Genomic DNA, 11,841 nt, shown 5'->3' on the forward strand with positions numbered 1-11,841 from the left:
TATATATATATCTTTTGTTGCACTTATATTAAACAATTATATCAGTTAATAATTACAGAGTTAGTTATACTAATTTAATTCGTACTGTAAAATCAAGCCATTTTTTTTTTAAATCAAGGCGAATTTGGGGTTAAAATTAAAATCATGTAGACTAATAAAAATTTAATTTTAAGTTTTATCATTATCTGAGGCTGTATTTCTCAATTGTTTTCATATCGGAACCCGAATGAAATATTTGTTTTATATATTATTTTGTTTGATAATCAAATCGTGTATATATAAATATGTATATTTGTCTATTTGAGAGAGGATTTCATTTTAGTAACATTTTAGCCTTATTATTATACATCTTGAAAAAGTTTTAATAGTGTACTTTAATTGAGAGAAGTAAAATTTTGATTATTGACTAAATATTTTATTCAGATTCTGAAATGAAATACAGAAACACTGCCCCAGTTACAAGAATGAGGATAATAACATCCCTAAAGGAGCCTCTGGTTGGAAAGACCTCGCGATATATTAGCGCAGTATAAAAGGAACCAGCACAAATATACTTCGAGGGTAAACAATATATTCGGGAATAAATAAGTTTTGCCGATGATCGGAAGCCGTGCAGAGGAAGCCATCAGGAGCCAGCTCTGGAATTTATGGGTTTGTTTTCTCGAGGTCCGACACACACAATGGAAGGCTGCCATACAGTGGCGATACACTCTTCGACGTCTTCATGGTATAGGATACCCTGTTTGTCGGAGGGGGAGGAGTATGGGATGTTCTGTGGTTTGGGAATTGTGCTTGTTTATGGCGGTTAAAATCTTGATCTTTTTCAAACCAATGGTAAAGCTTTTTTATTTGCTTTTGATCAAAGAACATGCTGTTTATCTGAATCAACAGTATATCTCAGTAATGGTTTTTACAAATTTCTTTATAGTAACACATCATACACCAGAGCTTTATTTAATAATAATGTGCAAACCAATACATTCAATCATGTAGTGTATATGGATGTATGGCCGTTTGTGAATTAAAAGATAGTCCATTGTGTACATCTACATCCATAGCAACAGTCTTGAATGAAGATATCCATTGTGAGACGAAACTTGAGAAATCAATAAATAGTTTTCAACTATTTATTTTCTAGTTGACCTATCCTGGACCTTCAATCTCCTTCAAATATTAGTCTTGTAGTTCGTATTTGTACAATTTCACTGACTTGTTCAATGGAAATTTGTAATTTTTTACTTTTTAATTCCTGATGTCACTGATAGTCAATCCCATTATGAAACAAAATGTATTAGTGCATGTACTTTGTAATCTGTAAGCTTATATTTATAGAATAATAAGATCAGCTTTCAAAATGAAACTAGTGCCTGCTTTTTATTTAATTCCAAAAAATTTTAAGCATTGTTATTTGCATTCTTTACTGGCACTTAAACGTCGGAAAGACTTTTATTGTGACAGATTTTATTTATTTGTAGCCTAAAAAATTTCAAATATCTTTGATAATATATATATATATATATATATATCTGTTATACGTTATTAGCAATCATTTTTCATTTTTTTCATTTCTCGACAAAAGCCCATGGGTCTATCTCTATCTAATAGTAATTTGCGTTCATATTGAGAAATGAAAATTGTAGACAAACTATCAATATTGGATATAAAACAACTTCACGAAATATTTGGATTAGTTCCTTATTGCATATTTGAGATCAAAATTAGGCATTTTATAAATCCTTAATGATGTGCCTTCTCATCCCTTTTATTCGTTTTACACAAAATCAAACTTTCTTCAGCAAGTAATAAAAAAAAAAAAATTCAGGAATCCTCCTGGATGTTTCTGTAAAAGTAGCTACAATTGTGATTTTTTTAAAACTATTTTAAATGGATGAATCTACCAAATATAGTTAGCAGGAATAGAAAATGTTAAAAAAAAAAAAAAAAAATGTTTCATTCGGAGCTGTATATCTTTAGCACTACCTACAACACTAAAAAGTAATAGGACGTAATTTAAAGAAGAGCAAATCCCCTAGAACGAGGTATTAATGTTCAGTAGTTTTCGAGTTGTTCTTTTTTAAAAAGCAACCTTTCATAGAAAATGTTAAGAAAAATCAGTTGTTAATGAATTTATTTTGGAAAACCTATATCCCAGTAATCATTAGACGAACAGATGAATACAACATTTAATCCTCTCAACTTGAAATCTACATTTTGTGAATTCAATTTGGCAAGCATCGTGAAAATTACTACATAGTAATTTCAGCTAGCAATAATTTTAGTGCTATTAGACATTTTTACGACAAATGGTTGCTGAGATATAAATTTCCCAATATAATTTCATTAACTACTGATTTTTTTCTGAAATGTACCTTTTTAAAAAAGTGGATCTCGGGTAATATTGAATGTAAACAGCTGTTTTAGCGCTCATATTTTAGCTAATTTACTCTTGTTTAAATTTGGTTCTATTAGTCTCTAGTGTTGTAGGTACTTTTAATAATAGGGTGCTCCGAATGAAACATTAATTTCTTTTTTTTTAACTTTTTTTCCGTCTATTGGTAGTCTCTTCAATTTTGATTTGTAAGTAGAGACCAGTTCATAATTCTCATTAGAGTAATTAAAATTTGGGGTTAATTAATTTATTTTTTTCCACCGGGCTATTGTACTATAAGATATGTGACGACCACGTCCAGTAAATTAAAGTATATGCCTGTTAAAGTGTATGCCAAACCTGGGTTTATGAGTTGTTCCTAATTTATTTCATTTGAAGAATCAAACGACAAAAATCAAAAAAGTTTACAAATAATGATTTTATTGAAATACGTACAGTCATTTATATATATGAGAAATATGTATAACTGTATTGTTGAATTTCTAACACCCAACCAAAACATTACTGCGTCAGCTTACCACTACTGAAGACTATAACTGCTAAATATATTTTATTAAGGATGTTTAAAAGTATTGTTTTTATAATATTATTAGATATTAATTTCAATTCTTTTTATTCTTTTATAGAATCGAAATGGCGATGCGAAGGATTAACTAGGCGCCTATGATCGACAGAATTAGGGTAAGACAATCAAGTTTATTATTTTAGTTTTAATAATTACTTAAATTTATTTTAAAACTAATTAAGATTAGTTTTGAATTTAACCATTCATTATGAATGCATACCAATTTACACTTAAGTGAGAAAAATGTTGATTATATTGTTTTATAACCCTATGTTATTAATAAATAGATGAAGAATAAAATTAATACCATTGACATGATATTTTGTTGAATATTCAAAACAAAGTTAACAGAGCCTTGATTCTTTAATTAAAAGAATTTTAATCTATGAATTTATTTCAGTTAGAGATCAGCGCTACCATGTTCTGTAAATTACTTTGTCAGTTTATAATTTGCGGTGTATATCTATGGGGCATATTTAATCCAAATAAATATACCTGCAGGTTATGTTATTATCTAATTAATATTCTGTGAAACTGTTACAAAAGTATGTTACATTATTTATTCATAAAATACTTCCTAAAATTGTATTTGTACCTGGTGTCACTTGCCTATAAAATATAATAAAATACAAGCGTACTACCAAAATAATTAATAAAGATACAACTGGAACTCGTTGTAAATATTACTCCATTACTAGTAAAATTATACAAGAACATGTTATTTATATTGCGTTTATTACTTTAAGGGAACAATACATCTGGTGTAACATGAATTAAAGGTGATTTCTTTATATTTATATATAACGTTGTATAATTGAGTTAGCAATATTTCCGCTGGGTACAAGGTTTCGCTTGTGCTCAAGCTAATTAGTGTGCAGCTTTTGCTGTTTCGGATATGCGTAATATATCTATAAATATCAAGTAGGATATAAATTATTGTACCGGTTTCACGCGCGATAGGAACTGGGCGAGCGAGCCCGTATCCTGGAAATAGTTTTAAGTCTTTGAATTTTTAAAGTAGGGAATATCCTATCGGTAAAGAAATAGTGATATTTTATGCATTACTGTATAGTTGGGATCCTTTGAAGTTTTCTGAAGTAAAAGGAGTGAAGTTCGTCCATTGTAGGTTAAAAGTTTATGAGCACTAGTTCTATTTGTATAAGAACTTTACGAAGATGATACTGGCTTATTTTCTAAATAAACTATATTATTTATGCATTTGCTGTTTATATATCAATATTGAGCAGCAATATATCAATTATTTTTTCTGATTCTATTAAAAGCTGTCAATTGTTTAGATAAATTATAAAAACCTTTGGGGAAAAAGTGAATATAATGTGTTCACGGATTTTAGTCATTAGTTGTAATTTTATAGAAACCTTTTGCAAAGGAAACCATTAAAAGTGAATTAAAATACATTATATTACAAGATTAAATTCTAGGTCAATGTTTAAGCGAACAAATTAAAACTCCGTTAGACTGTATCTCACCAGTTATATCTTTATTTTTCACTAATATAATTTTACATTAAATTAATCCTTAATCATTTCAAACTGCATGCCAATACTTCATACTACATAAATATAATATAGTCCGATTTTAATGATTATTTATCATTTTTTTAAAAAAATAAAAACTCGAATTCAAAACTCAACACAAGTCAATGAAAGCAAGTATGACTAATAAAATTAATCCCAAAGCACCTTAGGTTATTTTTTAGTCTTCAATTATGGCCAATTGAGAAATCTAATTGGTAGCCATTTTAAAACGAAAAGCTGGATTGTGATAAAGAGTTTCGAGGATCATCATCAGGTGTTTTGTAACTCTGTACCAAATTTTTAAAAATTTTTTTAAAAATTAAAAAAAAAATCTGTAGGTAACGTATAATGGACGGATGATTTTTTTATTTATGAATTTTAAGGATATTTAAATTTAATTATTTAAATTGTTAAGGAAGTTAATTTTTTGATCGATACATTATTAATACTAATAAATATGAATGCGATATATTCACTAAAAATGATTTGATTACAATGATTTCCGTTTTGTTTTGTAGGAAATTTAATTAAGTTTTAATCGACTTAAGAAATTAATTAAAAACATTTTATTTTATCTTGACCTATACAAATGTCGAAAATAAACATATAACCGACCGCTATTCTGAAAAAGAAAAGAATTTATTTTTAAAGTATTCAGGAATCTACGTATCTTAAAAAGGCGCAACCGTAAATATTTAGAAGGGGTTAATTTTTTCCGATAACGATTACAAAGATTCGTTATTGAAAATGATAACCAAAAATGTAATTTAATAATTTTTGGTAAATACTATATATCACTAATTACTGATTACGTTGAATATTATAAGATTAAACATATAATATTGTGAATTAGGACAACGTTTATATTTGGTCATCATTCTATTATATAAATCTTTATACTTATTTTACAAATCAAAATAATTTTCTGAAAATAAAAAATAAATCTAATGACAGATTTATTTTATGAACTTCAATATTCGGCTTGGTTGATTTTGTCATGCGTTTTAGTAAGTCAATCCCATCTGTGAGCCGCTCCCGCCGCGAAGTACGCTACATCCAGGATACGCCGCAACGAACACTATGACGACAATAGAAGCTAGTTCGGACCAGAAATGTAAATCGTGGGGCATTGTCAGCCAATTTGCAGAGTGTTTGTTTTAAGACAGCGAGTCAGGAGTCAAAGAGAGGCTGTTTTGCACCACAATGCTCCTCTAGTTGCCTCTATAGTCTAGTATAGCTTTCTTTTTTACCAATGCACTTTTTGTATGCGGACTGGATCTAGTTCCAGCGCTGGTGGAAGGGTTCTAGCACACAATCGCCCTATTTCAATAGTTGTAGTTTTTTAACTACTTTTTTTTCCCTCAATTCACGATATGAATTTTCTGTTGGAATATATTTTTTTATGGTTTAGAATATATAATTCTCAGGCATATGGCCGAGTAAACGGTTGGTTAGGCACTGATTCAGCTGCAGCTAGTTGTAGAAGCCGACTTTGGGGAGTTATTTTTATCGATAAAGTTTTGGAAATATTACTATGATACATTTCTATCAACTATTGACAAAAGATAATTTTTTTTAGGAGGAGAGAGGCTATAATGAGTTTTAGTCATAAATATATTTTTTCGAAATATATACTTAAAATATTATATAAGTTAGTAAATCATTTATACAGATAAATTTAAGTGACAAAACCTTATTTACTAATAATATTTTTAACTTGATTTAGCAGGAAGTCTGTTTAATTATCTATAAACTGATCAAGAATAAACTTCCATTTCCGACCTCTTATCAAATTTATATTACATTCAGGTAGAGAATTTTCTGTTAATGTGTTATATAACCAATGAAAGACTTATTTTATTCCACAGATCTTTAAAAAAAATTAGCACAAGTAAATCTTAATAAAATTAAAATTCTGTATATGTTTTAAATTTTAAGTTAAACGTTAAAGTAATAAGTTCTAACTAAAGAAATTATTTTCTGATTTATAACATTATCTTACATATCATATTAAAATAATTGGTGTCAAATATTTTCAATAAATTGTTAAGATCATAAATTATTAAAATTAAAAACAAAAATATGTTACTTTGTGTGTGTAGAGTATAATCTACTGTACATTTTTTAAATTTTGATACTGCTTATAAATATGATATTTGCTAATATGCATATTATTTATGTTTAATGTACATACAATAGAAAAAGAAATATTAAATAACAGTTATATGAAAATAATAAGGCAATTAGTTTTATTTATCAATTAACAATAAATTGAGTTTCAGTAATCATTATAATTATAGAATATAAAGTATAATAATCGTCTCTTATTGAAAAGGAAGAGTCTACAAATGGGGATACGACCGCGAAACTGTTACTGAGAACGATAACTCCATATATGAATATGAAAATAATGGTATCATACTTCATTCACTTTATTGAAGATTTATAATTTTTCTATTTATTTAAACCATGATATATTAAGGATAAAGTTTTGGTCCCTCAGGTATATCATGAAGGGAAAAACAACCATTGACCTTAAAAGGCAGGTCTTCGATAGTAGCATTAGCCCAATGATCATCTATGGATGTCAACCGTGGTCACTGACTATAGCTCAAGAGAGGAAATTACAGGTGTGGCAAAATAATATTGGAAGAAGCATTGTGAATGTGAGGAAAAGGGATCGAATAAAAAATGCTTGGATACAGAAAGAAACAGGACTCACTAAAAATGACAAGATTGAGCAAACGGAGATGGGCGCAGGGTGTCAATCCTTCGGTGCGAAGATGACAGATGGTCAAAAATTGCCACAGAATGGACTCCATACAACCTTCAAAGCAGAAGAGGACGTCAAAAGAAAAGATATGTTCAGGAGGATGACAGGAGTTCTCTGGTGGAGGAAAGGATACAGATAGATGGAAAGAAAATTGATTGAAGTTAATGTTTTGTCAATTATTATATATTTAAATTTATTTTTTCCTGTCTTCTTTAAATGTTTATATTGTATTTTGTATGATTTTAATTTATTGCATGAATAAAAGGCTATTTCGTTTCATTTCATACTAAGGATAACAATTAAAACTAAATTATTAAATAAATCAATTATCTAAATAATAAGTAATAGAATAAAATAGATTTCATTGAGTAATAAATATAAATATAGTTACACGATTAGAATTAAAAAGAATTCTCAATCCAAATTCAAATTTCACTCATCACACGACAATGTTCTCTTTTCTCAGCAGTATTTTTTGCTGGATATCGTTGACAATGGTTTGAGTTCCTTGTAAAAATGTTAAATCCATGTGTTCAATGGCTTTTGATGCAAAAAACTTGGAAGTAGGATCATGAAGTCTTATAATTCATTTTTTCCCGCCCTCATGGAAGATAATCTATGAATCAACTCGATTGATGTTCTTGAATTCCCTAAAAAGACAAATACAAAATATAAATAGAATCATTGGCTGAAAACAGTGATTCCTGTTAATAATAGTTATTTTTCATACTTATAGAATTATAGTTATTTTTAAACTATAAAATAAATAGTTTCCTTATGTGAAAGTGGACTTTAAAAATGAAAATTTTGTTCTAAAAATGTATAAGACGATTATTATTCACCCGTATGTATAAATTGTAGGAAGACCCGGGTGCTAGTCAAAAAGGTACACAAAATATTCATTAATCGACTACGCAAAGCTTCATCAAAGCTAAATGAAAAAAAAAAGATACCAATATTGTAAAGTACAATAAGAATATAAACCGAAAAAAATAATAATAAAGAAGTTACATACATAATTTATTTGTCTTTTTATGGAAATTTTTATAGTCTCGCCATGCTTTATAATGTTAGTATCTTGTTTTCACTTAGCTTTGATGTAGACTTACAAAGTGGGGTTAAATAGTTGGCGATCAATTTTTTTTTGTTCTATTCTTTCTTTGTAAAGTGTAAACCGTTGGCAAGCTGATCATCTTTCAAGAATTTGAAATGTATTTGATTGCAGACACTTGTTGATTAGAAACTTTTTTAATTTTCTAATAAAATTTGGAATAAACGCTATACTTAATTTCACACAATTCTGAAAACCGAATACTCTAATACCATAATGGATTTGAATCCAAAATTGAATTAGCATTTAGAATGGGCTTATCTTCGATTCGCTTACATTAGGAAAAGCGAATTTAGCGGGTTTTTGATTTTAATTTTAAGAAGTAATCTAATAATAACTGCCATGGAAATAACTACAATAAGTGTATGGGACACTAAGACGCGCTGTAGGATCCCAAAATTAAGTCCCCAATCTTCATGTGACAGTTTCTTCAACTCAGGGCTGATTCTCCACTAGGAAATAAATTTCCCTCTGTTCCTTTTTTTTCAATGCTTAATGTCATACGTTGTGGTTTTTTTCTCAGCTAAGAAATTAAAAAAGTTTAGAAGAACATAAAAATACCTTATTGATAGAAAAAAAGGTTATTTAGGCATGAATTAATGTTTTGTGAGTGTAAATCAATTTATGCTTAAATTATATTTATCGCGGGTTAAGAAATTAAAGAAATAACTGAAGAAATTTATTGGAAAACTGAAAAAGCGACACTACGCGGTAAAAACATTCTAGAATACTAAATCATCGAAACTAGCTTCATTTTTTTTATATATTAAGAAATGTGTCTTCACATAATGGCAGTGGGGATAAATTCAGGTTAGGCGTAAATAATTGAGAATATAAAAATTCTGCTAAACTAAAACTTGCCCATAAAGTAATAATCGCTTCTTAGTTGTTTTATTTATAATTTTATCTTAATTATAGACCACAATTAATTTGTTTGTAATAGCTATAGTTGTAGTTATCGTTATATAGTTACAATAAAAGTGTAGTACTTTATCTTAGTTGTACAGTTATGACTACAAAAAAATATCATTTATGCACTTTCCGTATCTAGAAATCATTTATTAAAAGACTGATCAAAATTTCTGTCTGTTTGCTTTCCATTTATCTTAAATCCCTCGATTATCTTGAAGCAAGAAGTTAATTATTTTCATTAATTATAAAAAAAAAATACAATCAGACTCTCAATGATTTCATAATTTCACATATTGATGAAATGCTTCCATATATTATGACTTCTTATTCATTCCACAATTTGTTAAAAACGATACCGTTTAGTTCTACTTTGGCAGTAGACTCAAATCTTACTTATATCATGATCGATACATTGTGGTGAGAATATATAGGTAGCTTCAAGATACACCACAATCCACATCCTAGACGAATACGCAACCTCATCCAGCCCAATTATATTGTTTTGAATAATCATTGTGAAATAATAAAATGAAATATCAAAGTGAACAGTAGGAAGATAAAAGAATGATTTAAAATAAAAATAAAGTTAAAATAAAAGAGCTATAAATTTGAGGATCAATGTCTAAAATACGAAACGGATGTTTCAAAAATCAGTCCTACCTTAAATTTTCAGAAATAAATTATTCAATTGATCATAATTATACAATGCATGTGAAATAATAATTTTAAAAAAAGTTTGGTCTGTAATTTTTCTACTATTTGTAATTTTAAAACTTTTATTTATTCTAGTTTTGGAACTATTTTTTATTTTAATTTTTAAAATTATTTTTTTATTTTAATTTTTAAAACCTAATAATACAACAAGTAAATGTGATTAGGTGTGAAGAAACTATCTATTAGAAGCACTCCAAATTTTAGGAATAAAATTGACAATTTGAATAACGTGGAAAACTTGTATTTGTGTTGTGTTTTTTCTAACTCTTTTTTTAACTGATACATTTCAAATTAATTTTTAACCTTGTATAGGAAGCATAATTAGTTGGAGAAAATAATTCTTGGTTTCTCTAAGACTAATAATATAGCGGGAATGATGCGGTTTCACTTAGAGCAGTTTCTCTAACTTTAAAATGTCATGGAGAGACCGTTTGTGTTACAAAGCGATAAAGAAGAGGCTATTAAATGGTTACAACTCTTAGAAAGGTTCGAAATCAATAAACTTTTTTAACATTAACTTTAGCAATAAATATAAAATGTTATCGAGCATCTAATATCCTATTAATTAATTGAAATTTGTTTATATAAGAGATAATATAAATCCCATGTATCTGAGCCTGAAAAACATTAATTCTTAATAACTGATCCTATGAATAAATAATATGCGTTGTTATAATTTTAAATTATATATATCTAGTCCATATTTTTTTTAAAAAAATCCCATTTAAGGTTTTTCTTTACCTTTTGTCCTTGCACGTGTGCATAATAAAATTAATAATTAGTTGCAAACTATACCTCGTGTTCAGTTTAAAATATAAATGGCGATGACAAAAAATTTAAAAATCCGAAAAAAGTTACTTAAACTGGTTTGAATTACATTTCTGCCTGTAACTTAAAAAAGTGTTACATAATTGGAGTAAATTAATTCTCAAGAATAAACAATATAGAAGAGTATTTATTGTTAATTCCTTGAATATTCTTGAAAAAAAATATGAATGAAACAAGGATTCAGTAAAATTGTTTTTATTAATTAATAAAATAAACACTCTAAATGTGCTAAGTATTACTTAGTCGCTTTTATTAATACTGATAAGTGGCACTAACGAGTCTGTAAAGTATCATTTATATAATATTCGTTTCATATTTCCTTCAACAGATTTCCGTTACTTTAGCTGTTATTTACTTAGAGATCTGCTAAGATTAATTGTTTTTATTTATACGAAATAAATATATCAGTTATTGTTGGATGTAATTTTCTAGGGAAAATATTATAAATAAGTAAATCACTATATTTTAATTATATTTCAATCTAATATACATTTTAAAATTAAATGTATCATCGCATTTTTTTATCTTGAAAAGTCTTTTTATGATCCAATTTGAATCTTACTCGCAATGAATCAGTAACTTAATCCGTCAAGAAGGGTCTTAGGCACAAAAACTAAAAACTGTTAATTGTATCAAAGGTAGGACTTTTTTTCACATCCCTGAAAAGTTTTAAGAGCTGTTATGAATTTCGATACACTTTTAGTTAAACATTACTAATATCATAATATATTTTCATTATGAAATTATTTTTAAATGTTAATTATAATTAATTTATAAAAATCACTATAATTAATTTATAAACTTTAATGTTAATTATTCTAATTTTTTCTCTTGCATGGTAACCCTATATATTTATATATATGTAAAATGGAGTTAACATTACAATATAATAAGTAATAACACGTTACAATATGTAATTACTATTATATTAAGAATATTAAAATCATAAAAGAACACATGTTAATACATTTAACAATTAGTTCCCGTGTACATAGTTGTCTGTTTTTATAA

The 11,841-nt window shown here is 27.4% G+C and overlaps 1 protein-coding gene across 2 annotated transcripts in view; it reads left to right on the forward strand.

The window, feature by feature from the left end:
* Nucleotides 1–11,841, forward strand: part of vvl (ventral veins lacking) — a 266,778-nt gene that overhangs the window by 80,296 nt on the left and 174,641 nt on the right. For both annotated transcript variants that reach the window (XM_067044677.1, XM_067044676.1), the window contains exon 2: nt 3,016–3,070. The gene's annotated coding sequence lies outside the window, so the exon portion shown is untranslated. The remainder of the gene's footprint in view (nt 1–3,015; nt 3,071–11,841) is intronic.

This window comes from Halyomorpha halys, unplaced genomic scaffold (genome assembly GCF_000696795.3).
Source record: "Halyomorpha halys isolate HHAL.00 unplaced genomic scaffold, Hhal_1.1 Scaffold310.1, whole genome shotgun sequence".
Lineage (NCBI taxonomy): Eukaryota > Metazoa > Arthropoda > Insecta > Hemiptera > Pentatomidae > Halyomorpha > Halyomorpha halys.